The sequence below is a fragment of the Ovis canadensis genome, chromosome 22 (genome assembly GCF_042477335.2).
Source record: "Ovis canadensis isolate MfBH-ARS-UI-01 breed Bighorn chromosome 22, ARS-UI_OviCan_v2, whole genome shotgun sequence".
NCBI classification, from domain to species: domain Eukaryota; kingdom Metazoa; phylum Chordata; class Mammalia; order Artiodactyla; family Bovidae; genus Ovis; species Ovis canadensis.
In genome coordinates this window covers 48,104,132-48,128,504 of record NC_091266.1, presented here as the reverse complement: position 1 = coordinate 48,128,504, position 24,373 = coordinate 48,104,132, and the positions used below count along the sequence as shown (strand labels likewise).

General features: G+C 46.5%; 1 pseudogene; it reads left to right on the top strand.

Moving 5' to 3' along the window:
• Positions 1-3,886: 3,886 nt before the first annotated feature.
• Positions 3,887-24,373, top strand: part of LOC138427937 (guanylate cyclase 2G-like) — a 36,465-nt pseudogene continuing 15,978 nt past the window's right edge.

The following is a 24,373-nucleotide window of genomic DNA, read 5'->3' as shown; positions in this document are numbered from 1 at the left end:
AACTCAACATTCAGAAAACTAAGATCATGGCATCTGGTCCCATCACTTCACGGAAATAGATGGGCAAACAGTGGAAACAGGGTCAGACTTTATTTTTTTGGGCTCCAAAATCAGTGCAGATGGTGACTGCAGCCATGAAATTAAATGACACTTACTCCTTGGAAGGAAAGTTATGACCAACCTAGACAGCAAATTAAAAAGCAGAGACATTACTTTGCCAACAAAGGTCCATCTAGTCAAGGCTATGGTTTTTCCAGTGGTCATGTATGGATGTGAGAGTTGGACTATAAAGAAAGCTGAGCACTGAAGAATTGATGCTTTTGAAGTGTGGTGTTGGAGAAGACTCTTGCGAGTCCCTTGGACTGCAAGGAGATCCAACCAGTCCATCCTAAAGGAGATCAATCCTGAGTGTTCATTGGAAGGACTGATATTGAACCTGAAACTCCAATACTTTGGCCACCTGATATGAAGAGCTGATTAATTTGAAAAGACCTTGATGCTGGGAAAGACTGAGGGCAGGAGGAGAAGGGGACGACAGAGGATGAGATGGCTGGATGGCATCACTGACTCAATGGACATGAGTTTGGGTAAACTCTGGGAGCTGGTGGTTGACAGGGAGGCTTGGTGTGCTGCGGTTCATGGGGTTGGAAACAGTCAGACATGACTGAGTGACTGAACTGAACTGACTGAACTCATAAAGATTGACTTTGGGCCTTCAAGGAGATCTTGCCCTTGACTGAGGGTATGGCTTAGCCACTTCAGATTCCACTTATAGCCTCCCTACCTGTACCTCCACGTCAGCCTAGGCCTCCTCTGATGCTGCTCTGGGCAGGTCTCACTGCCTGGTATCTCAGGGAGAGGCCTTAGCCCTGGTTGATGTCGGAGCACAGCGTCCCTTACAGGATTAGGTTCACAGTCAGTGAAACTGCCTCATCCAGACAAGCCATGGGAATGCCAGGACGTGTCTGCCACCCTGGGCTCCCAGTACCCAGAAATGCCTGGGGGAAATAGTCTCTGTTTCTGTTTTCTCAGCTACAAATCAGTGAGCAACTAAATGAGAATCTAAAACGTAATTCAGTTTCTGCTTGCCCCCCCCCCACCACTACCTGCAGTCAAGATTTGATTTAACACTTCTCTCTCCCCTTCTCTTATGGAATTTTGTTATTGTTGTTCAGTCACTAAGTTGTGTCTGACTATTTGTGACTCCATGGACTGTAGTCTACTATCCTGTCCTCTACTATCTCCTGGAGTTTGCTCAAATTCATGTCCATTGAGTCAGTGATGCCATCCAACCATCTCATCCTCTGTCGTCCCCTTCTCCTCCTGTTCTCAATCTTTCCCAGCATCAGGGTCTTTTCCAAAAGTCTGTTCTTTGTATCAGGTGGCCAAGGTATTGAAGCTTCAGCTTCAGCGTCAGTCTTCTAATGAATATTCAGGGTTGATTTCCTTTAGAATTGACTGATTTGATTTCCTTGCTGTCCAAGGGACTAAGAGTCTTCTCCAGCACCACAGTTTAAAAGCATTGATTCTTTGGTGTTCAGCCTTCTTTATGGTCCAACTCTTAGACAATACATGACTACTGGAAAAACTATAGGAATATAGTTGAATATATGGACCTTTGTCAGCAAAGTGATGTCTCTGCTTTTTAATATGCTTACTAGGTTTTTCTTAGCTTTCTTTCCAAGGAGCAAGCATCTTATAATGGAATTTTAATGTTCCCAAATGGATTGGCCTAAGCAGGAGATGCTGGTTTGATTCCTGGGTCAGGAAGATACCCTGGAGAAGGGATAGTCTGCCCACTTCAGTATTCATGGGCTCCCTGGTGGCTCAGATGGTAAAAAGTCTGCCTGTAATGTGGGAAACCTGGGTTCAATCCCTGGGTTGGGAAGATCCCCTTGAGGAGGGCATGGCAACCTACTCTAGTATTCTTGCCTGGGGAATCCCCAAGGACATGGCTAGAGTCCATGGGGTCACAAAGAGTTGGACATGACTGAGTTACTAAGTGCACACAGAAGAAATAAAGCGACCGTGGCCAACTGGGTTCTCAGTGTTGCAGGAACAGGCATTCTCCATGCAGTGGGGATGTTATAGTCTGTGAAGTGTGAGGGTGCTTTCTAACAAGATTTGTCTAAATCAAACATGGAAGAAAACCCTAGCAACATCGGAGAATTGACACATCGTTTTTGAAGTCAGGAGTGACATGGTTTGAATCAAAAGATCGAGTCAGTTATTCTGCCCAGCAAAAAATATTGCTCTCTCATGAATTATACTACCTGAAGGCTAGGTTTAAAGAGTCTAGGTGAGGGGGGGAAGCTAGATGGATCAACAGATGTTTGAGTTAAGAGACCAAGGACTGTTTTTGCAATGACGTGTGTGTTTCAGCTGTCCCTGCTATACCTAAGGTAGAGACAAGTAGAATAAATCAAGTTGGCACTGACCTTTAATTGTCTTCTTTTTTTTTAAGACCCATGGGTAATTTCTCCACTATTTCTCGGCTCCATGGCTCCCTTCTTGAGGACAGACCTGGCTGTAGATTTTCCAATGAGCTCTGTGAAACTGAGGCGGCTTTTACAGGTCAGAGTGGCCACCTGGAGAAGGGAGCAGAAAAGATTCATTACAACAGGGCTTCTCAGCAGTGGCAACAGCACTGATGTTTAGCATGGGATAATATTTTTCTGTGAAGGGCTGTCCTGTGCCTTGTAGGAGGCCTACCAGCATCCCTGGCTTTCACACACTAGATGCCAGAAGTGCCCTCTGGCTGTAACAACCCCAAATGTCTCCAGACATTGCCAAATATTGCCTGGGGAGGCAACGTCACCAAGCCTCCCCTATCGAGAACCTCTGCCCTGAGAAAATTTGGCCCCTGAGAGCTGAGTCTTGGGAATTCCATTTCTACAGAGATGGAGTCTGGAAAAGGGAGTGTTACCTGGTGGTTAGGAGCCCAGGCCTGCAACGAGGTGGATCATAACTGAGAACAAGTGTAAAGAGAACACATAGTTTATGTTGAATGAAAGGTGGTGATGGTATGAGAAGTTCTCTCTACAAGGGAAGTTTCTATATAAGGAAGAGGTGAGTGCAGTTGCCATGGGAATCAGATGGGTATGGGAAGACCATACACTTGGGGCCCAATAGGATTCCCCGAGAAGACACATCTGAGTAGACTCTGTGTGCTTTGATTTGGACCCGCGCCCGGGCAGCTGTTGAGCCTTCTGTTTAGCAGGGCCAGGCTGGGGTCCCAATGTGGTCACTTTCGCTCCTAGGCAGGCCTCAGCAGTGCTATGTCTCTGCCCTTTAGGTGTGACCGCTGTGATCTTCGGAGAAGGTGATGGCACCCCACTCCAGTACTCTTGCCTGGAAAATCCCACAGACGGAGGAGGCTGGTAGGGTACAGTCCATGGGGTCTCGAAGAGCTGGACACGACTGACTGACTTCACTTTCACTTCTCACTTTCATGCATTGGAGAAGGAAATGGCAACCCACTCCCGTGTTCTTGCCTGGAGAATCCCAGGGACGGGGGAGCCTGGTGGGCTGCCGTCTACGGGGTCGCACAGAGTCAAACATGACTGAAGCGACTTAGCAGCAGCAGCAGCTGTGATCTTCACCCTAACCCTCCTGATTCCATCCTGGGAGCTGTCATCATAGGTCTTATTTGAAGGATGAAGAGAGGAAAACTACAGAGGCAAAATAAAGATGCTGCTGCTGCTGCTAAGTCGCTTCAGTCATGTCCAACTCTGTGCGACCCCATGGACGGCAGCCCACCAGGCTCCCTCGTCCCTGGGATTCTCTAGGCAAGAACACTGGAGTGGGTTGCCATTGCCTTCTCCAATGCATGAAAGTGAAAAGCAAAAGTGAAGATGCTCAGTTGTGTCTGACTCTTAACGTCCCCATGAACTGCAGCCTACCAGGCTTCTCCGTCCATGGCATTTTCCAGGCAAGAGTACCGGAGTGGGTTGGGTGGCAAGTCAATTATGATTACATCACCATTCTGCCCCAGAGCAAGGTGAAGCCATGCCAGGCCCAGACATCCACTTTCCTGCTCACTGCTTGTGCCTCATGGAAGGGTCCTGAGCTAGGAGCCTGTGAGGGCGCTGGGTGACTCACTTATAAATTGAATGCTTAATGGAGAATCTTGGGCCCTGAGTTCTTATTCTAGACCTACCACTTTCTTGCTGGGAATATCATTTCCGGGCCTCAGTTTCTGAATACTTAAATATGATCAGATGGTGTCTAAAGTTCCCTTCAGCTCTGTTTTGTGGTGCGTAGAAGAACCTGTATACATGCATGCCAAGTCACTTTAGTTGTGTCCAACTCTGCGGTCCCATGGACTGTAGCCCGCCAGGCTCCCCTGTCCATGGGATTCTCCAGGCAAGAGTGCGGGAGTGGGTTGCCATGTCTTCCTCCAGGGGATCTTCCTGACCGGAGATTGAACCCGTGTCTCCTGCATCGGCAGGCAGGTTCTTTACTACTAGTTCCACCTGGGTAGTAGAAGAATCCATATATCCAGCTCAAATATTAAAGCTGGCTCCTGGGGAGCATTTAGTAATTTTCAAAACCACATTAACTTCTTTAACTTACTGATAATTAAGACAATACAATTCATTTACTCCACACACACGTGTGTTGCCCATCTATCTCAGACCAGCGGAGTGGAGGGTACACCGGGAATAGATGCCTTCTGAGGGAGGCAGGTGCTCTGGGAGGTGTCTACAAAGTGGGGCAGAGACCCCCACAGGTCTTTGTGGATGTGGCTCAGGGATTGAATGTTGCAGCACTGTGAAGGCTTCAGAGAAGGGGTGTCATTTGGGGAGGGTGGGTTTGCTAGTGGTGACCACGAGAGGTAATGCCAGGGTATACTGAGGTGGGGGCTTCTCAGGGCTGCGAGGCTTGACACACACTCAACAAGCATGACCTTATTTGATACGTATATAACATTTATGTAATTCCAGAAAATACAGCATTAACGGTATTTTATGCATCCTTTAAGCTTGAAGTTTTGAAGTGTCTTTTTTTCTTCTTCTTTTTTTATTTTGTTTTTGTTGTTGATATTAGACAGGGTAATTTTTGCCAGCGTATATTGATTATTCTGAAGTACTTTTTGCCTTCCCAGAGGGATTAATGAGAAATGTTCTTTAGAGTAGAAAGACAGAACCCAAGTTTCTACACTTTGATAAGAGCTCTTTGTTCCTGCGGGAAGGTGAAGGGAGGGTTTCGAGTTTACTTTCAAGTGATTCTCAAAGTGATTGAAAACCCACAGCTGAAATAAATGTTATGTCAAAGATTAAAAATTTTAGAATTTCAGGTAGTACTTGTTCAGGAATACATGCTACTGATGATATTCAGAGAATAACAAGATAGGCAGATCAGCTATTGAATTAGAATCTATGCACTTCAACAAATATACGAATCTCAAATATCTCACAGCAAAAGTGTTCCAGAATGTTGTTACTTGTTGGAAAATTGCTCAAGTTAGACAAGGGAAACAGGTTTGTTCTGAAGACATTTAGCTTAATCGTAAAAAACAAGAAAGCACGATGAGTCAAAATCAAACATTCTTCTCTTGTTATGTATATTTTATTCTTGTTATATTGGCTTTATTTTCAAAATTGTAGTTTGCAAAATTAGTTTCCTTTTATTGGTATTCTTAATAATACTATTTATTGAATAAATGAATTATGACTTTCAATAAAAGGTGACTTGACAGGTACTAAGTCAAAGAGTGGAGAAGATAATGGCTACCCACTCCAGTATTCTTGCCTGGAGAATCCCATGGACAGAGGAGCCTGGCGGGCTACAGTCCACGGGCCGCAAAGAGTCAGACATGACTGAGCGACTAACACTTTCACTTTCAAGTCAAAGAGGCTTGATCAGGAGACTGGTGTTCATTTGTAAATTATTTTTCAAGTGTCCCTGGGGATCCTGGGGCTCACTACTCTGGCCTTGGGTGGATGATAGGATGAGGTAGAGGTGTGGTGGGGAGGAATTGTGAGCCCTCCTCTTCTGCAACTAAAACAGCTCTGCATTGGTCTATTGTATTCTATATCAGGGTCCTGAGTAAGACTCTTCTTGAAAAGCAGGGTTACTGTGTTTAAGATATATTCTCTAGGGACTTCCCTGGTGGTCCAGTGATTAAGGCTTTGTGTTCTCAGTGTAGGGGACCTGGGCTTGATCCCTCGTCAGGGAACTAGATCCTGTATGTCACAGTGAAAGATGTTGCATGAGGCAACTAAGACCTGGCCCAGCCAAATTTTAAAAAAAAAATTATAAATCTTTAAAAAAAAATCTTAAAATACATTCTCTAGGTGTTGGGGAGGCCCTGGGTGCGGGACGCAGAGAGGCCACATCCTCACATGCTCATTGAGGAAAATTACTTCAGCGTCAGGTCATGCATCAGGTTAAGTGCCAGAGTCAGAACTTGAATTGGGGTAGCCTGAGCCCAGAGTCTGTGTGGATCACAATAAACTGTGGAAAATTCTGAAAGAGATGGGAATACCAAACCACCTGACCTGCCTCTTGAGAAATTTGTATGCAGGTCAGGAAGCAACAGTTAGAACTGGACATGGAACAACAGACTGGTGCCAAATAGGAAAAGGAGTACGTCAAGGCTGTATATTGTCACCCTGCTTATTTAACTTCTGTGCAGAGTACACCATGAGAAACGCTGGACTGGAAGAAACATAAGCTGGAATCAAGATTTCCGGGAGAAATATCAATAACCTCAGATATGCAGGTGACACCACCCTTATGGGAGAAAGTGAAGAGGAACTAAAAAGCCTCTTGATGAAAGTGAAAGAGGAGAGTGAAAAAGTTGGGTTAAATCTCAACATTCAGAAAATGAAGATCATGGCATCCAGTCCCATCACTTCATGGGAAATAGATGGGGAAACAGTGGAAACAGGGTCAGACTTTATTTTTGGGGGCTCCAAAATCACTGCAGACGGTGACTGCAGCCATGAAATTAAATGACGTTTACTCCTTGGAAGAAAAGCTTGACCAACCTAGATAGCATATTGAAAAGCAGAGACATTACGTTGCCAACAAAGGTCCGTCTAGTCAAGGCTATGGTTTTTCCAGTGGTCATGTATGGATGTGAGAGTTGGAGTGTGAAGAAGGCTGAGCGCCGAAGAATTGATGCTTTTGAACTGTGGTGTTGGAGAAGACTCTTGAGAGTCCCTTGGACTGCAAGGAGATCCAACCAGTCCATTCTGAAGGAGATCAACCCTGGGATTTCTTTGGAAGGAATGATTCTAAAGCTGAGACTCCAGAACTTTGGCCACCTCATGCGAAGAGTTGACTCATTGGAAAAGAGTCTGATGCTGGGAGGGATTGGAGGCAGGAGGAGAAGGGGACGACAAAGGATGAGATGGCTGGATGGCATCACTGACTCGATGGATGTGAGTCTGAGTGAACTCTGGAAGTTGGTGATAGACAGGGAGGCCTGGCGTGCTGCGATTCATGGGGTCGGAAAGAGTCAGACACGACTGAGCGACTGAACTGACTGAACTAACTGACTGAGCCCAGAGTCTTAACCACGACACTGTCCACATTGGCCCAGACCCCGCAGTGGTGTGTGGAGCAGTTCAGCACTTGCACTGCAGGTCAGAGAGATCAGCGTTGGAGTCCTGACTCTCATTTATTAACTGCTTTTCACCTTGGCACTAATCGTCCTCATCTATAAAAGTCGCAGTCTCATTAGTACTTGGTCATCCTACTGAGAACAACCGAGTTGTGTCCTGTTTTGCAGCCACCCCAGAGGGCCACGCCTGTGTCCAGAGGGAACAACAGTATCATGTCTAGTGCGACGATTTCGGGGGATGTCAACTCCTTTGTGGACAGCCAGTGGGGTCAAGAGCTCTTTTATGCCCCAGTAGGGCTTTACCAGGTACTTCTGAGGGCAGAGTGGTTACATGCAGATGTTCAAATTCTGGTTGTACAGCTGTGTAACCTTGAACAAGTTCCCTAACCTCGATGATCTTGTCTGTAAAAGGATGAACCATACCTGCCTTGCAGGGCCATGCTGCCTGTTAAATGAGGTCTCCTGTGTCGAGCAGTGAGCTCGGATCCTGGACCCAGCACTATGCTCCCGCCCCAGGTAGGTTTGGGCTGGGAGGTGCTCAGCGATCGCTTCCTAGGTAGATTTCTTTCCCATCTTCTTTTCCTCCCTCCACCGCCCCCGCCCTTTCCTAGCTCTTTCTGAGTGTAGCATTTTCTGGTTAATCCTGGGTTAAGAACATTCTGCTCCTTCGCCTCCAGGGCAAACATGTGGCCATCTGGTATGTTGGTGACCGAGTAGAAGCCTGGATCAGGAAGCCGCCTGTGCTGCAGGAAATCCGGCTGGTGAGTCCCCACCCCTGGGAGGAGACAAAGCTTTGCTGCCCTCAGCCTCCCCCCTGCCAACTCCCCATTCCCACCTCGGGTGGGAGTGGCCCTCACCCCAAAGGGCAATGGTGGGAGTCTGCTTCCTTAACTTGGCCCAATACCACCACCCCAAGAGCCCAAACTGAGGTCTAAAGACCTCAGTCCCCTTACGCCTGACTCAGGGCCTGAATCCTGGGAGCTCTCCTAGCCTGTTCTCTGCCTTTAATCCTGGCCTTAATCCTGCCTCTTCATTCTTTGTGTCTATCTCCCTCGAACCCAGTCCTTGCAGGGAGTCAGGTTTATAGGGTTCACCTCTGGACACCCTGGTTTTATGTTGTGTTGTGTTAGTTGTTCAGTCGTGTCTGACTCTTTGTGACCTCACGGACCGTAGCCCTCCAGGCTCCTCTGTCCATGGGATTCTCGAGGCAAGAGTACTGGAGTGGGCAGCCATTCCTTTCTCCAGGGGATCTGCCCAATCCAGGGATCAAACCTGGTTCTCCTGCACTGCAGGCAGATTCTTTACTGTCTGAGCCACCAGGGAAGCCCTGTGGTTTTAGTAAATCCCCATTACTGGGGGAGACTTCAATCATCCCTCTGGTTTATTTGCTGGAGGCAGACTGCCTGGATTTACCTCGAAGCTCTGCCACTAAGTAGTTGTATGGTCTTTAACACGTTACTTTATCTTTTGAGCATCAGTTTCCTAATCTGTAAAATTCAAGCAGTCATAGTTCTTATCTCACAGGGTCTTTGCCAAAACTAGCTGACAGTGTGTAAAGCGCATAGCATCATCCCTAGGGTGGGAAACATAGTATCATCACGAGCTATTATTCCATCATTATTTTCAGATGTGTGAGTTAAGGCACATTCCCTTCTTTGGTGTTTGCACAGAATCACCAAACACCTGCATTGTCACCTAATGTTGCAAAAAAGGAAGTCTTAAGGTAAGCAAAAGAATCAATCTTACCTCACATTCGATTAGCAGCACCCTTATGGCAGAAAGTGAAGAACTAAAGAGCCTCTTGGTGAAAGTAGAAGAGGAGAGTGAAAAAACTGGCTTAAAGCTCAACATTCAGAAAATGAAGATCATGGCATCTGGTCCCATCACCCACCGCACAGCAAATAGATGGGGAAACAGTGGAAACAGTGGCTGACTTTATTTGGGGGGGCTCTAAAATCACTGCAGATGGTGATTGCAGCCATGAAATTAAAAGACGCTTACTCCTTGGAAGGAAAGTTATGACCAACTTAGATAGCATATTCAAAAGCAGAGACATTACTTTGTCCACAAAGGTCCATCTAGTCAAGGTTATGGTTTTTCCAGTGGTCATGTATGGATGTGAGAGTTGGACTATAAAGAAAGCTGAGCGCCAAAGAATTGATGCTTTTGAAGTGTGGTGTTGGAGAAGACTGTTGAGAGTCCCTTGGACTGCAAGGAGATCCAACCAGTCCATCCTAAAGCAGATCAGTCCTGGGTGTTCATTGGAAGGACTGATGTTGAAGCTGAAACTCTAATACTTTGGCCACCTCATGCAAAGAGCTGACTCATTTGAAAAGACTTTGATGCTGGGAAACATTGAGGACAGGAGGGGAAGGGGACGACAGAGGATGAGATGGTTGGATGGCATCACCGACTCAATGGACATGGGTTTGGGTAGACTCTGGGAGTTGGTGATGGACAGGGAGGCCTGAGATGCTGGGGTTCATAGGGTTGCAAAGAGTCAGACATGAATGACTGACTGAACTGAACTGAACTGAACTGAATAAAGAAGCTTATCAATGCTTTTGCCCCTTCATCCAAGAGGAGTTCTTCTCCAGTCTAATTTCAAGATCTGAATTATCTTGCTGGGATGCCTGCAGAGGATTAAATTAGCAGCGCAGTTGCCCAATGTCTGGTTTCTCCGTTCTGGGTGGAGACTGTCTGAGCTTGGTTTTGACTCCTACGGTGTCATAGCTGCTTCTGGACTGTGCTCCTGGGCTCATCCTCCCCATGGTATGTGACCATCAGCTTTATGTCAGGAACAAGGAAGTATTTGTAAAACTCAAGACTGCATGACTTTCTCAATATTGAATCGGGTTATGGTTTCTCCCAGGGAGAGTTCAGGTTACTAGAGTTAGAGTTCTCTGCCTCAGGTGTTATCATTTCTGCTTAATAATCCAAAGTATTAGGATCAAATCTACAGAATCTATGAAGCTCCCTGTGCTTCCAGGTGAGTCACTTGTGATGTTTGGAATAATTGTGTTTTTCAGGATGTTTTGAGAAACTCAGGCCATGAAATGGATTGGATATTCAAGCTCTCATTTGCATATGACATACTCACATATCATATCATATGTGAATATCACATAAACCTATGTAAAGAACAAATAGTGTTCTTGAGTTGTTCTGTGTCTTGGATTAACTCTAATCTTTCTTGAAAATTCTGGTCCTCTTCAAATCTCTTCAAACAAAATAATTCCACTCCTAAAATCCAACTCTTCCATCAGATTTTCCATCCTTTTCACCCTCCCTGATCTCAAATACATGTCAACAGAGTAAAATATTGTACACTCAAGTTGGAAGGGATACCCAAATATGAACGGAGTATTTACATTTTAGCGTAGATTTTTTTATCCCAAGGAAAATCTAATTACTAGATCATACAGTGAGTTGGAGAGGGAGATCCTAATAACCCTTCCTTATCCCTAACCCTTGATTCTTTTCCCCAGAAAATAGGATTAACTGTTACAGTCACCATAGAGCTGTTGATCTAAGTGGTGGCCTTAGGATGCATACCTGAGAAAACAAACCAGCAGGTGAATCTTCACTTTGGGCAAAGAGGGTTGTGATGGATGTAAAGAAGAGGAGGAGCAATAATAGTAATAACAGCTAAACTATATTTAGTGCTTACTTTGTTCTCACAACAAAATATAAGGAAGATCTCAAAAAAAAGGTAGATTTATTATCATCCCCATTTCACAGGTGGAAAATGACTTGGGGGACCCATTCTGAGGGTGCTCTCTTCACCCTGGGCTAAAATCTAGCTGGTCTTTCTAAGCTCACTGCATCTGCTTTTTCCATTAGAGGGGACCAAGCCAATGACTTGGAATTGGATCCTGGTGAGGGAGTCACTCACCCTGACACACGGCAGCAGGACAAGGCTGTCCGGCCATGAATCAACATTCCCGTCCATCAGCTGATAGCCTCCTATAGGCAAGACCCTGCCTGAGTGCTGTGGGGGATACATGGGGGAAACATAAACTCTGCTCTTCTGGGTTTCTAGGCCAGTGACTCACTGAGTGGCTGTGGCACATTGCTTCCCCTCTAAATGGTAGGAGCGGATCAGTGAGCTTAGAAAGAGCAGCTGAATTTTAGCCCAGGGTGAAGAGAGCATTTTCAGAATGCTGGTCCACAGTGTCATGGCCCACCTGCCTCATTTTCCATCTGAAACAGGGATAATAAGAGATTTGCCTCATATTCTGTTGCAAGGATAAAGTAAATTAATGAACACAAAGTGCTAGAAAGTATCTGAGCCAGAGGAAGTTTTTGCTGTAGCCACGTGTTCTGGGAAACAAACTCACTCAGAAGGGCAATGCAGGTAGCGGCGTGCAGTTTATTACACCGGCCGCCCAAGGCAGAGTCTCCTCTTAGCCAAAGGACCCCGACCAGTTTTTGTGAAAACCTTATATGCCCTAAGTGTACTTGCTCAAACCCACCTCCCCAAATACCTTGAAACTAGTCTGGACAAGGTAAGAGAGAGATACGATCAAAGTTAACCCATGATTCATGTGTCGTAAGACTAGATAAAGAGTGGATATTTATCAATAGGCCTGTGGTCATATCCCGGTAAACATAATGGAATTTACCACTTTGTTCTGTTACAGAGATGATTAGCGTATTCTTTTAGGCAACGGAGAGTCCAAGTCCTGAGGCTCTTTTATCCAGGGGTCTGGTTTCCCATTTGTCTGCCGTTTCCACAGACACTGGGCACAAAGTTCAGAGTCCACTGGGAGGGTGACCATGTGTGTAGCCTAATGCTTGCAGCCTGGCCTAAGAGGGAGTCCAGCTCTGTCTGTTTCCTCCTTCATTCCCCCCTCTTGATGCTCTTAGCTCATATTATGAGCATCACTCATAGGGATATATTGCACCCTGGCTCTCCGACCGCCAATTTGGGAGAATGACATCAACCTTCGGGTTACAAAGTTCATAATACATTGTAAAATTCAGGGTCCACAAAGCAGAACTATCAAGGTAACTATAACAATGGTAAATATAGTTTTCCATCAATTGCCCTTCACCCAAGAGAGGACTGAAGTCCAGAAAGGAATGTTTTCATTTGACATTGTTTTACCTGGTTTTTCATGTCATCTAAAGCAATCGATACATTGCCAGATAAGTCAGGAATGTATACACAACATTCAACCGTAATTATAGCACAGGTCCTTCATTAAGCAGCTGTGAGTATGTCCAGCAATTCTATTATGAATTACTGCTTTTCTCATTTGGATTTGCTCTTCATTTAAGGCTTGGATGGCTTTTGTTCTATCTAGGAGGGCCTGTTTTGTGAAATTAGTCAAGGCCTCTACTTTAATCATATCTGTTTTCCCTATAGTGAAAAGTGAAGTCACTCAGTCGTGTCCGACTCTTTGTGACCCCATGGACTGTAGCTTACCAGGCTCCTCCATCCATGGGATTTTCCAGGCAAGAATACTGGAGTGGGTTACCATTTCCGTCTCCAGGAGATCTTCCCGACCCAGGGTTTGAACCCGGATCTCCCAGATGGTAGGCAGATGCTTTACCATCTGAGCCACCAGGGAAGCCTAAGGCAGCAATATACTCATACCACTGAAACACAGATCTTGTCCACCTAGTGTGTAAATAAGATAGATTTATCGGGGCTTGTAGGTTAGGCTTTTGTTACACTGGCCTTTATATCAAATGTAACCCCATGACCTGAGTTTATTGACTGTAGGTCTTACACCAAGAGAGCAAGGAGAGGTTATGATTGACAAGAGAGAGGAAAATCTCTTTTTGTCATTCCAGAAAAGAGCAGAGTGGTTTAAAATCTTGGCAGAGTGGTGACACCCACCAAGGAAGTCCCTCCATCGCTTAAGAAGCGATGTCCATCGACAGAAGCATAGCCCCACTTATCCAGCAGCTGGAGGTGTTTTGGAAATCTGGTAGGAATGTGCCCATGAGATGAACACATTGTCCTGAGTTGAAATGGAAGTTAAATTCAAAATCATGTTGATGAGGCCAAGCAGCAGGAGTTGATTGTGCGGCTTCATCCTGAAGGGGCTCGTCCGGGATCTTCTTTTCCATCTTTTTAAGGATGGCCTTAGTCTCTCGAGGGTCAGTGGGGTCCCTCAGTATTTTTTGGGTCTGCACGGTATGTTCTCTTCACCCTTGTATGATGGATCCAAGGGACAATACCTGCAACTTTAACTGCAGTAGGGGTAGTTAGAATAACGTAAGGGCCCTTTCACCGAGGGGCTAGCAAATCATGTGTCCAGTCTTTGACCCATACTTGGTCACCAAGCATAAACTCATGAATCTGTTCCCCAAGGGGGAATGGCACCCTTTCTTGTACAAACTTAGTTACCCGATTTATTACCTTACCCAGTTCCATCTGCTGTAAAATCCTATCCCCCATTACCTGAGGCAAATTTGTTGACACCTGTTTTATTATGGGAGGGGGCCTCCCATACATAATTTCGTATGGAGAACAGCCTTGGGACTGTGGGGTCATCCTGAGTCTGAGCAGAGCTGTTGGAAGCAAGTCCACCCAGGAGCAGTCAGTCTCTATGATCCACTTGGAGAGTCTCTTTAAGGTCCGGTTGGTTCATTCCACCATCTCAGAACTCTGGGCCTATATGCAGTGCGCAGTTTCCATCTGATGTTTTAAGTTTTGCTTACTTGTTGTACTAAATCAGCTACAAAAGCCGGGCCATTGTCTGAACCAATGCTGGTAGGAAGTCCAAATCTGGGAACTATTTCCCTAAGCAGGCACCGGGCTACTTCTGATGCTCTTTCAGTCCAGGTAGGAAAAGCTTCTACCCATCCCGAGAATGTACATACCATGACCAGCAGGTAACGGTAGTGTCAGTGAGGTTTCATTTCAGTGAAGTCCACTCCCAGGTGTTCAAAGGCAGCGTGCCTTTCAGCTGAGTACCCAGAGGTTTTTGTCTAAATACCCGAGAGGCAGCATTAACTTGTGAGCAGGCACCCTGGCCTAGGTGGGTCGCTTGGTGTGTTTGGCTTACCAGATTGTGTGCCAGCTCCTTTGGTACCAATAATTTGCCACTTGGCAATTGCCACCACCCCTTTTCAGTCTTGATGGCCCCTTCCACTTTGGCCAACCTGACAGCTGTTGTCCTTGTTTTATCAGGCTGGTGCCATCAGTATATGGGACCCAGCTAGGGTCTGGACCCTTGTGTCCTTCTTTAAAACAAACCCCAGAGACCTTGCCTCCTCCTTGCAGATCTGTGCCTTCTTCTTCAACACCCGGTTACCTGCTTCCATCAGCAGCTGGAGCAGTGCTTTTGTCCCTTCCCAGCACTTTTCCTTGGTCTCTGCAGCCAGCAGCAGGTCATCCCCATATTGTAGGAGCCAATATCCATACTCTTCCAGATGGAATGAGTTCAGGTCAGAAGCCAAGGCTTCCCCAAAGATGGCTGGGGAGTTCTTAAACCCTTGTGGGGGAGTCCAGATGAGCTGTTGCTTGGTGCCCCCGACCGGATCTTCCCATCCAAAGGCAAAGATGGGCTGTGAAGCTGGGACAAGGCGTAGGAAGAAGGCATCCTTGAGATCTAGGCGAGTATAAACTTTAGTCCTCAGCGGGAGGAGGCTAAGTAAGGTATAGGGGTTTGGAACAGTGGGGTGTAAAGTCACAGTAGCCTGGTTGACCAGCCTGAGATCTTGCACAGGCCTATGGTCCTGCCCTCCTTCCTCTTTGACTGGCAGGATCAGCATATTCCAAGCCGAATGGCACTCTACTAGAATGCCCGCTTGTTTCACTCTATTGATGTGGGGCAGTATGCTGGCCCAGGCCTCTATTGGTAGTGAGTACTGGCACTTTCTAACCGGGATGGTGCCTGGTTTGAGTTCTTTTATCACTGGGGCTTGATGTTTAGCCAGCCTGGGGGGAGGGGGTGTTGTCTTCCATCCAGACCTCAAGGAATAATTGAGTTAGCTCTCTCTCATGCTCTTCCAGCCCACCTGGTTCTTCCTTTGGAGGCTCATGCAACCTCCACTCATCTTGGGGTGGTATTGAGAGAGAGCGCAAGTAAGTCATAGTGTCCATCCAGAAGGTGGGCCTCTCCTCAGGGGAGAAAGTCACTTGTGCTCCTAGTTTGGATAGCAAGTCTCTTCCCAGCAGGGGTACTGGGCACTCAGGAATGTAGAGGAATTCATGAATCACTTGGTGCCCCGCCATTTGACATTTTCTGGGCTGGCAAAACAATTTAATCATCTCTTCTCTCGATACCCCAGTTACAGTGGTAGACTTTTTGGACAGTGGTGGTTTTTTTGGACAGTGGAGCCACAGGTTTTACTACTGACAGTTCTGTTCCTGTATCCACCATGAAGTCAATGTTTTGGTCGCCCACTTTTAAGGTTACCAGCAGCCCTATTTAATTTCCAACCCAGCAAGCCCCACAACTGCGGGAGCTTCCTCTTCCTTCCTTGCCTTAGGGCATTCATTCTTCCAGTGGCCAAAAGCTCGGCACCGGACACACTGGTTTGGCTGTAATGGGGCCCGGGACCTCTGTTGGGACGTGTTGAAGGACTGTCCTGTCCCTGGGACAGAGGAGGTTTTCCGGACGGCCCGAGATAGACTTTCTCAGAGCAGCAGCTAGCATTGCAAATCTCTTGTCTGTTCGCTTTCATTCCCTCTGGCTCTCTGGCAGTGCGCAGTCTCTGCTTAATTCCAACATCTCCCTCCCCTTCCTGTCAGTACTCACCGGGAGAGGCGGGAGAGGCGGGGGAGAGGCGGATATAGTTTGGGCGGTTTGGCCAGAGCGGATCTTGGAAGTGTTGGCCAGAGGCTTCTGTCACCGGGATCGGAGCCTGCCCAGGTGGCGGCTCTACGACCTCGGGGAGAGCTGGTGGAGGAGCAGCAGCTGCTGCAGGACTTCCCCCGGCCCTGGATCGGGCATCAGGGCGGCCTCTGGTCCTGGTGGAGCACTGAGAGGCAGGCGCGTCATTATCTAGTATGGGGGAGGGGTCAGGTGATCCCCGTCCAAATTCTGTAGAATTTCCTTTCTTAATCATCAGTCAATTTTTGTGCCATTAATATTTTTCCCTTTCCCTTCTGGATACAGAACCTTGTGGAAGTAGGAGGGTCTTGAGCTAAGCCTAGCCATGAGTCAGTATATGGATATTGATCCAGGGGTCCTTGCTCTCCTGTGACTGCTGTATAGACTGCTTTCACTATCTTTAAGTTCATGGTGTTATCTGGCGGCCATCCTACTCCCACAGGGGAACATTCGACCTCACAGAGTATGTGGAGGCGGTTAGGCTTCACCTTCACCTCATAGTCTCCTCCTAATCCCCTCTTTAAATGTTTAATCCTGCACTCCAATACAGTTGCCTTAGATTCACTTCCCCCCATCTTGCTTACCTTCTCAAACCTTATTCTACTTTTCCTTTTCGTTCTGTCTACAAAGTTCTCAGAATCCTATGTACTTCTGATATTTCCACTCAATGACACTTAAATTGCCATTCTGCCTCCTTCCTAACTGGGGTGAGAAGAGCCTTACCTGCCAGATCCCAGAGGGAGAAGGGGGATCGGCATGTCTTCTCTTGCTGGTCAGCACAGCTGATCCAGAACACCACATGGTCCAAGACTGTTTCTCCCTTAAAGTCCATTCTGTCTTGGTGGGCTTGATCAGATGCGGATGAAAACACAGATGGGTTAAATATCCCATGTCCCAGGCCATCTCCGGGAAAGCCAATTCATACTCATTTACGTACCCCCTTCCTTCTAGCCTAACAAGGGGGTCAAGAATTTCACAGCAGATGGGACAACTCCTGGGGAGGGCAGAATATGAGCATACAAGGACCAGTTTTCTATCCTAAAAATCCCCTGGCGATAGCTGGTAATAATTTCCCCTAAGACGGCGTGGACACACCTCCTAAATGACCTTCACAAATTTCCTTCCTAAGCCCTAGCACGCTCGTAGACCTGTGTACCAGGCAATCGCCGCCTGCCTATTCCAGGCTGCTTGGGTCCCCACTCCTTCTAGTCCCTCCCAGGGGGGTGATCAGGCCCCCTCTTCCACCTCCTCACCTGAGCGCTCAGTTCCCCTGCTGCCATCCACTACCTGTTAACGTGAAAGGTCCAGGCGTTGAGAAGCAGAATCCTTCTAGAAGGGCGAGGCGCCTTCCCCCCTCTAGAAGATTCAAGCCACAAGGCCTCGGAGTAGTCCCAAATGGGACTTGTCTCCTTAAAGTGAGGAGTTTCCCAGTCCATGTACCAAATGTTGTAGCCACACATTCCGGGAAACAAACTCACTCAGAAGGGCAATGCAGGTAGTGGCGGGCAGTTTATTACACCGGCTGCCCAAGGCAGAGTCTCCTCTTAGCCAAAGGACCCCGACCAGTTTTTGTGAAAACCTTATATACCCTAAGTGTACTTGCTCAAACCCACCTCCCCAAATACCTTGAAACTAGTCTGGACAAGGTAAGAGAGAGATACGATCAAAGCTAACCCATGATTCATGTGTCACAAGACTAGATAAAGAGTGGATATTTATCAATAGGCCTGTGGTCATATCCCGACAAACACAATGGAATTTACCACTTTGTTCTGTTACAGAGATAATTAGCATATTCTTTTAGGCAACAGAGAGTCCAAGTACAAGTCCTGAGGCTCTTTTATCTGGGGGTCTGGTTTTCCATTGGTATGCCGTTTCTATAGACACTGGGCACAAAGTTCAGAGTCCATTGGGAGGGTGACCATGCATGTAGCCTAATGCTTGCAGCCGGGCCTAAGAGGGAGCCCAGCTCTGTCCATTTCCTCCTTCAGTATCAGATATATTTTGGCTATTATTATGATTATTGTTATTCAGCCTCCATGTAGGTTTCTTGGATGAGGTTGACCTGATTGACCTCGAAGGACATTTGTTCCTCAAGAATTCGATTGCTCTTTGTGTCTAAGGAGCTAAGTCCTAATGACCCTGTTAAACTTTGACCTCCCAGGCCTTAGTGGGAAGCCAATGTATTGTTACCAAGCGAGGTAGACAAAGAGAACCTCCCTGTGATTGGTTTCCGTGACAACTCTGAGTCACCACTCATACTATTTTAGTAAAACTTCATTTCGTGTCTCTTAAGGGTTTGATCTAATCTGTGCACGTTCTTAGGAAGACAAGGACTTGTTTTCATCTTTGAATGGCTTAAAATTAAGCTAAAGAAAAAATGAAAAGGTCAGGAATTGTACATAGGAAATTATTTAGATGGTGGTGTGAAATAGGAAACTCTGACATGTATCCTCTCTTCTGGGATCTTCTATTTTTTCCCTCCCCTACTTTCCATTACCTTCCTGCTAAGCCCAGGGAAGTAGTCTCATCTCATCTCCAGTGATCTGCCTCCCATCCCAATCAAAGCAGTTGGCATCATTTATATTGGATGTAAAGAGAAAGCTAGTAAGTTCTCACCATGATGTGAATGACTAGCCTTTTTGGTGTGGGTGTTTGGTCTTCGAGAATTAACTCAAACGATGGTCTGGAGAAATGCTGGGGTGGGTGTGAATGACACTTTGAAGGGGACAGTCTCCCTGGTGGTCATCAGCCATTTTAGGGCCCCTGAGTCTGTCCTGCATTCCACGCCAGAAGAACAGAGGACAGGTCGACTCTGCTTTGGAAGGCTTGCTGTCTCCTGAAACGAAGTGTGCACATTGCCCTATGTCAAGGCTCATGTAGGGCCTCTGAGGCCAATTACTCTGCAAACATTCCTTGAAAGGTGATTAAGAATAACAGAAAATTCCCTAGATCATGTTGGAGCTTTGGCATGGGTGACCTGGACGTGAACCCAGGTGCTGGATCGAGCTCTGGGGGTCAGGTTGCACTTGTGGCCGTCACATACCAGTCATAAGAACAATTCCTCTCCCGATGTCCATTTGACCAGAACCTCCTCTATACCAGGTAGCAGGGAGTTTCTGAGATGCCACTGACTTTTCAAGAGAGCAAATGTATATTGATCAAGCACCTAATTGGGTTAACCCAATTGGGAGGGTGCAGAGGAGTGCATGTTATTGTCCTGTGCTCAGAGAGTTCAACCCAGTGGGGCCAGCTCGGAAAGGATCTTTGGAGAGTATAATACTCATCTTGAGTTAGGGATGGGCCCTTGTTTCTCAGTGAGAGACATCTTGATTAACAGGATGAAGGACAGTTTGGCATAGAAGTTGTCCTGGGGATTTAAACCCTGGCTCTGCCATGTATGGAAAGATGACCTTAACTAGTGTCCCTGTGTATGAAATAAAGATAAGAACAGTACCTGCCTCATAGTGCGGTTTTGAGCACTAAGATATTCATGTCACTTAACATCATGCCTACTCCAAAACAGTTATCTAATAAATGTTAATTGTTAGTATTAGCAGGAGTATGGTTTACTCTGGAGGAGGAAATGGCAACCCACTCCAGTATTCTTGCCTGGGAAATCCCATGGAGAGAGGAGCCTGGCGGGCTACAGTCCTTGGAGGCACAGTCAGGCACGACTTAGTAACTGAGCATGCATGGTGTTACTGTTACCCCAGATAACCCAATTGCTAATACTAAAAACCATACACTTTCTTATTTAACTGAACAATGGGACAAGCCTGCATTGTTTAAATATGGTACCACCAGCTACATGTGACTACTGAAATTAGCAGTGTGGCTAGTTCAAATGGAGACGTGCTAAAAGTATAAAATGCATGCCAGTTTTTGAAGATTTAGTTTAAAAAAAAAAGGAATGGGAAATATCTCAATAATATTTTCATGTTGATTACATGTTGAAAAGATAAGTTTTTTTAATACATTGGGTTATATAAAATGTTAAAAGTAATTTCACCTGCTTAACTAAAAACTTAAACATGATACATGTGTTTACATTATATTTCTATTGGACAGTGCTCTTCATAATTAGCAATTAACCTTGTGGTTAATTTATCCTTAGCCCTAATATTTGTAATATTCATACTTACTTCATTTTCAAAAGGAAAAATGAAGAGGCTTAGTGAGGTAAAGTAACCGGCCCAACTGGCAAGAGGCAGATCAGGTTCTGCAACCAGTCTGTATCCAAAAGCTGAATTCTTTCTTCCTAAGTGCTAGAGAACACAGCTGTGGGATTCAGAGGGAGGAGCCGTGTGGGCCAGCCTCAGCCTTCCAACTGGAAAATAAATGTGGCCTCAGATACGTAGGTAATAGAACTGCCAAAAGTGTGTGAAACCTGGCACTTAAATTGTGAGGTATCATGGTTCTATTTGTTCTCAAACAACAGAATACATTTCAGGCCCTTAGTGGATATTTCCATCAAGATAGAAAAATAAATACAAAACAGACAAAAGCCATCTCTTGGAGAGAACTACCTGCCTAGGATTTCAGGCACCCCTAAACATGTCATTTTTGTCCTCATGGAAGGAGTTTTGCTAACATCCCTGGATGTCAGCGGTGGTCACCAGCAACCAGAATGTAGAAGGTCTCACGTCTGGGGTGTGCCTGACACTAGCAAGGGCAGGGACAGTCGTGTGTGTCCAGGAGGCGTCCTGTGGAATGGAGACGTCTCTGTGAGGTCGGAGAGGACTCTGGATGGGACTCAGGTCTTCCCAGATTTCAAGCCCAGGCCGCTGTTTGTTGGCGCCTCGCCGAAACATTCCAGAGACAAACCTACTGGGCCCCTCCGGGACTGGTTCAGTGAGTCGCATTTCTGAAATGTGATTCAACTTTATCATCTCAAGAAACAACGAAGCAGGGTGGTAAAGCAACACAGCTTCCTGATTTTTTAGGGGTGAGGTGGGGGTAGTGTACCCACTGTCCTGAACGTTTCCTTATTGCTTTCTGTATTAGCCTGAATTCTACACAATACTGGCTCAGGGCTCTTGTTAGGGCCAACAGTGATTCAGCCTGACATTACCGCTGGAGGAAGAGGGGAGTCTTGGAGCTGGCGCCCAGGGGGCCCAAGGACCCTGTCCCAGGGTACAATAATCCACTCAGGGACACTTCTCAAATTCCTCCTTGCTGGACACTGCTGCCACCTTGTAACCACACCACGTGACTCAAGGCTAGACTTGTGATTCATTTAAACCTGACACTGTGCCAGAAGAAGAGGTATGCTTTCACTTACCCGCTTCCTGCTCCACCCTCCTCTGCAAACGCCAGGGGTCCAGAAACAGTAAAATGAATGGTTGAGAAGTGGCTGGACTTCAAAGGTGTCTGAACCTGGGTTTATCTTCCAGCTCCATCCCTGCCCCCTGGTAGCAGTTTATTTTTTAAACATTGTAACATACCTTAAAAAATTTTTTTTAACTCGGGGTGTAATTGCTTTACAATGTTATATTAGTTTCTGCTGCACAACAGTGAATCAGCCATATGTATCCATGTATCCCTTCCCTCTTGAGCTTTCTTCCCACTGCCACAGGGAGCAGTTTAAAACCCAGAGTTTCTTCATCGTGAGAGATCCCCCCTCACCACCCTTATCTCCTTGGCAAATAAGAGTCATCACTGCCTTGGGGACTGACCTCCTTTGGCCTGCCTTCAGATTAAGTCCTCTTCCTCCATTCTGATCAGTCTCCTCTGCACTCAGGCTTGGTTTATGTGATATGTAATCTGCAGTAATACAGGTTCTTGGTCTGGCCCCAAGCATTCCTTTAGTCTTTTTAAGCTCCCCAGGTGATCTTAATGTGCAGCCAAGGCTGAGAACAAGACAAGGACAAGTCTTCTCAGCTTAATAGGTACATGCATCTCCTGGGAACCGGGTTTCAATGCACAGTCTGATCCAGTAGGTCTGGGCAGGGCCTGAGATTCTGCATTTCTGTGGATCTCCCAGGGGATGCTGATGCTGCTGGTCCCTGGGACATCTTTCGAGTAGCAGGGGTCAAAAGCAGACCCATCTCACAGATGGTAAAATTGAGGCCCAGTTAGATGATTTGCTTGAAGAAACTTAGTGGTAAAGTTTAGGCTTGAACATGTCTTCTGACTCTAGGCTTTTTTTTTCTGTCCTCTTTATAAATAAATAATATTATAAATAATAGTGCTTTCTTATTGCATACAAATAATTGCTGTAATGTGTTGTGGTGTGTGGGCTTAGCTGCTGCACGGCATGTGGGATCCCAGTCCCCCGACCTGGGATCAAATCCATGTCCCCTGCATTACAAGGCAGACTCCCAAACACTGGGCCACCAGGAAAGTCCCCTGTCATCTGTTTTGACAAGAAGAGTGAGGCACACGGGGTAAAGTTACTTGCCCTCTACCATGTGGTAGAGTTAGGGTTTGAACCCAAGAGTCTGATCACAATGCTACTTTTTTTTTAAGTTGGCCTTGCCTTTGTGGCTCCACATTAAGGGGCTGGAAATAGTTTTCTCCTTTTTGGATGTCCCTGCCCAGGGTGACCCCCTGGGTGAGGGGCTCTTGAACAAGAGAATGTGGAAATGAACATGTCTCCCACCATGGCCTGTCTGTTTCTGTCCATCAGTCTCTATGTCTTCCAGCAGCATCCATCGGCACCTGCTCTAATCCATTTACTCATTTTCACTCTTCAGGGTCTGCTGTTCCTCCACAGGAGCCCCCTGGGGTCCCATGGCAACCTGAAGCCTTTCGACTGCCTGGTGGACGGCCGGATGCAGGTGAAGCTATTGGGATTTGGGTTGTGGGAACTCCAGCATGGCCGGACATATAGAACATACAATGAGGAAACGACGGACCCATCAGGTAACCACTGCAAATCCTGCACCCACGAGCTGTCAGGAGAGGGGAACAGGGCTCCTCATCCCACCTGCGCTTTCTGATGCTCACCCGCTCAGGTCCCTGCAGTTGGGCCTTCCTCTGGGGCTGATGTATGCGGTTATTCCGGTCACCCAAAGAGAGGGAAAGAAAAAAAACAAAACAACCCACTGGTGGCCTGAGCCCATGTTGGGGTGTCTGAGCAAGGAGCCTAGTCCTTGCCCTGACTTAGCTGGGTGGCCTGAAGGGAATCACTGGCCTTGCCTTCAGTATTCCGTGTCCCCTCGTGTCTTCATGCCGTGTTCTCAGTGGAGAGGGAACCACCCGCCAGGCCCCTTACAGATGATGAGCTTGGTAGTTCTCCACCATCTCTGCACTTCAGTATCACATGAGAAGCTTCAAAAGACATGAAAGGGGCTGGGTCCCATCTCGTGCCAACTGAATCAGAACTTATGAAGATGGGGTCTGCGCATCTGTGTTGCTTTCTAAAAGCCTCTCAAGTGATTCTGATGTACACGTTGAGACAAGACACCACCTGGAGTCCAACCCTCCTGCACATGTGTGTGAATTGAGACTCCACAACTCTTCCTACTTGCCCAGGCTTGCTGAGCACTCTTGAGTCTTGCCTTGCACTGTCCTGGGCCCTAGTGAGCCCAGTGTGCTCTGCTTTGACTGCCTCTCTCTGAAGCAGCATGCTGCCAGCAGCTTTGCTGTGTGCACGTGGGGAGGTGTCTATAATATGGTATCTTGCCAAAAAGACAAAGGGGGAAATGTTGAAAACCTATTAGTAGCCGTTACTTCCTCCGCATCCTGCACTTTATTTTCTTTTCATGATTGTAGCCTATAATGATATAAAAATCTATAAACATCACTGCAAAAGAAATGTTAAGTTTATCAAATATCCAGCACAGATATATCTGTGGAGACAGAATGAGGATTGGTGGTTGGCAGGAGTTGGGAGATAGGGGAAATGGTCAGAAACTGGTTCATGGATTCAAGGTTTTACTCTGGGCTGTCAGAAATGTTTTGGAACTCGATGTACTCAATGCCAGTGAGTTGTTCGCTTTCAAGTAGTTTTATGTTCTATGAATTGTTACATGATTTTTTTTTTTTAATGTAGGCAATA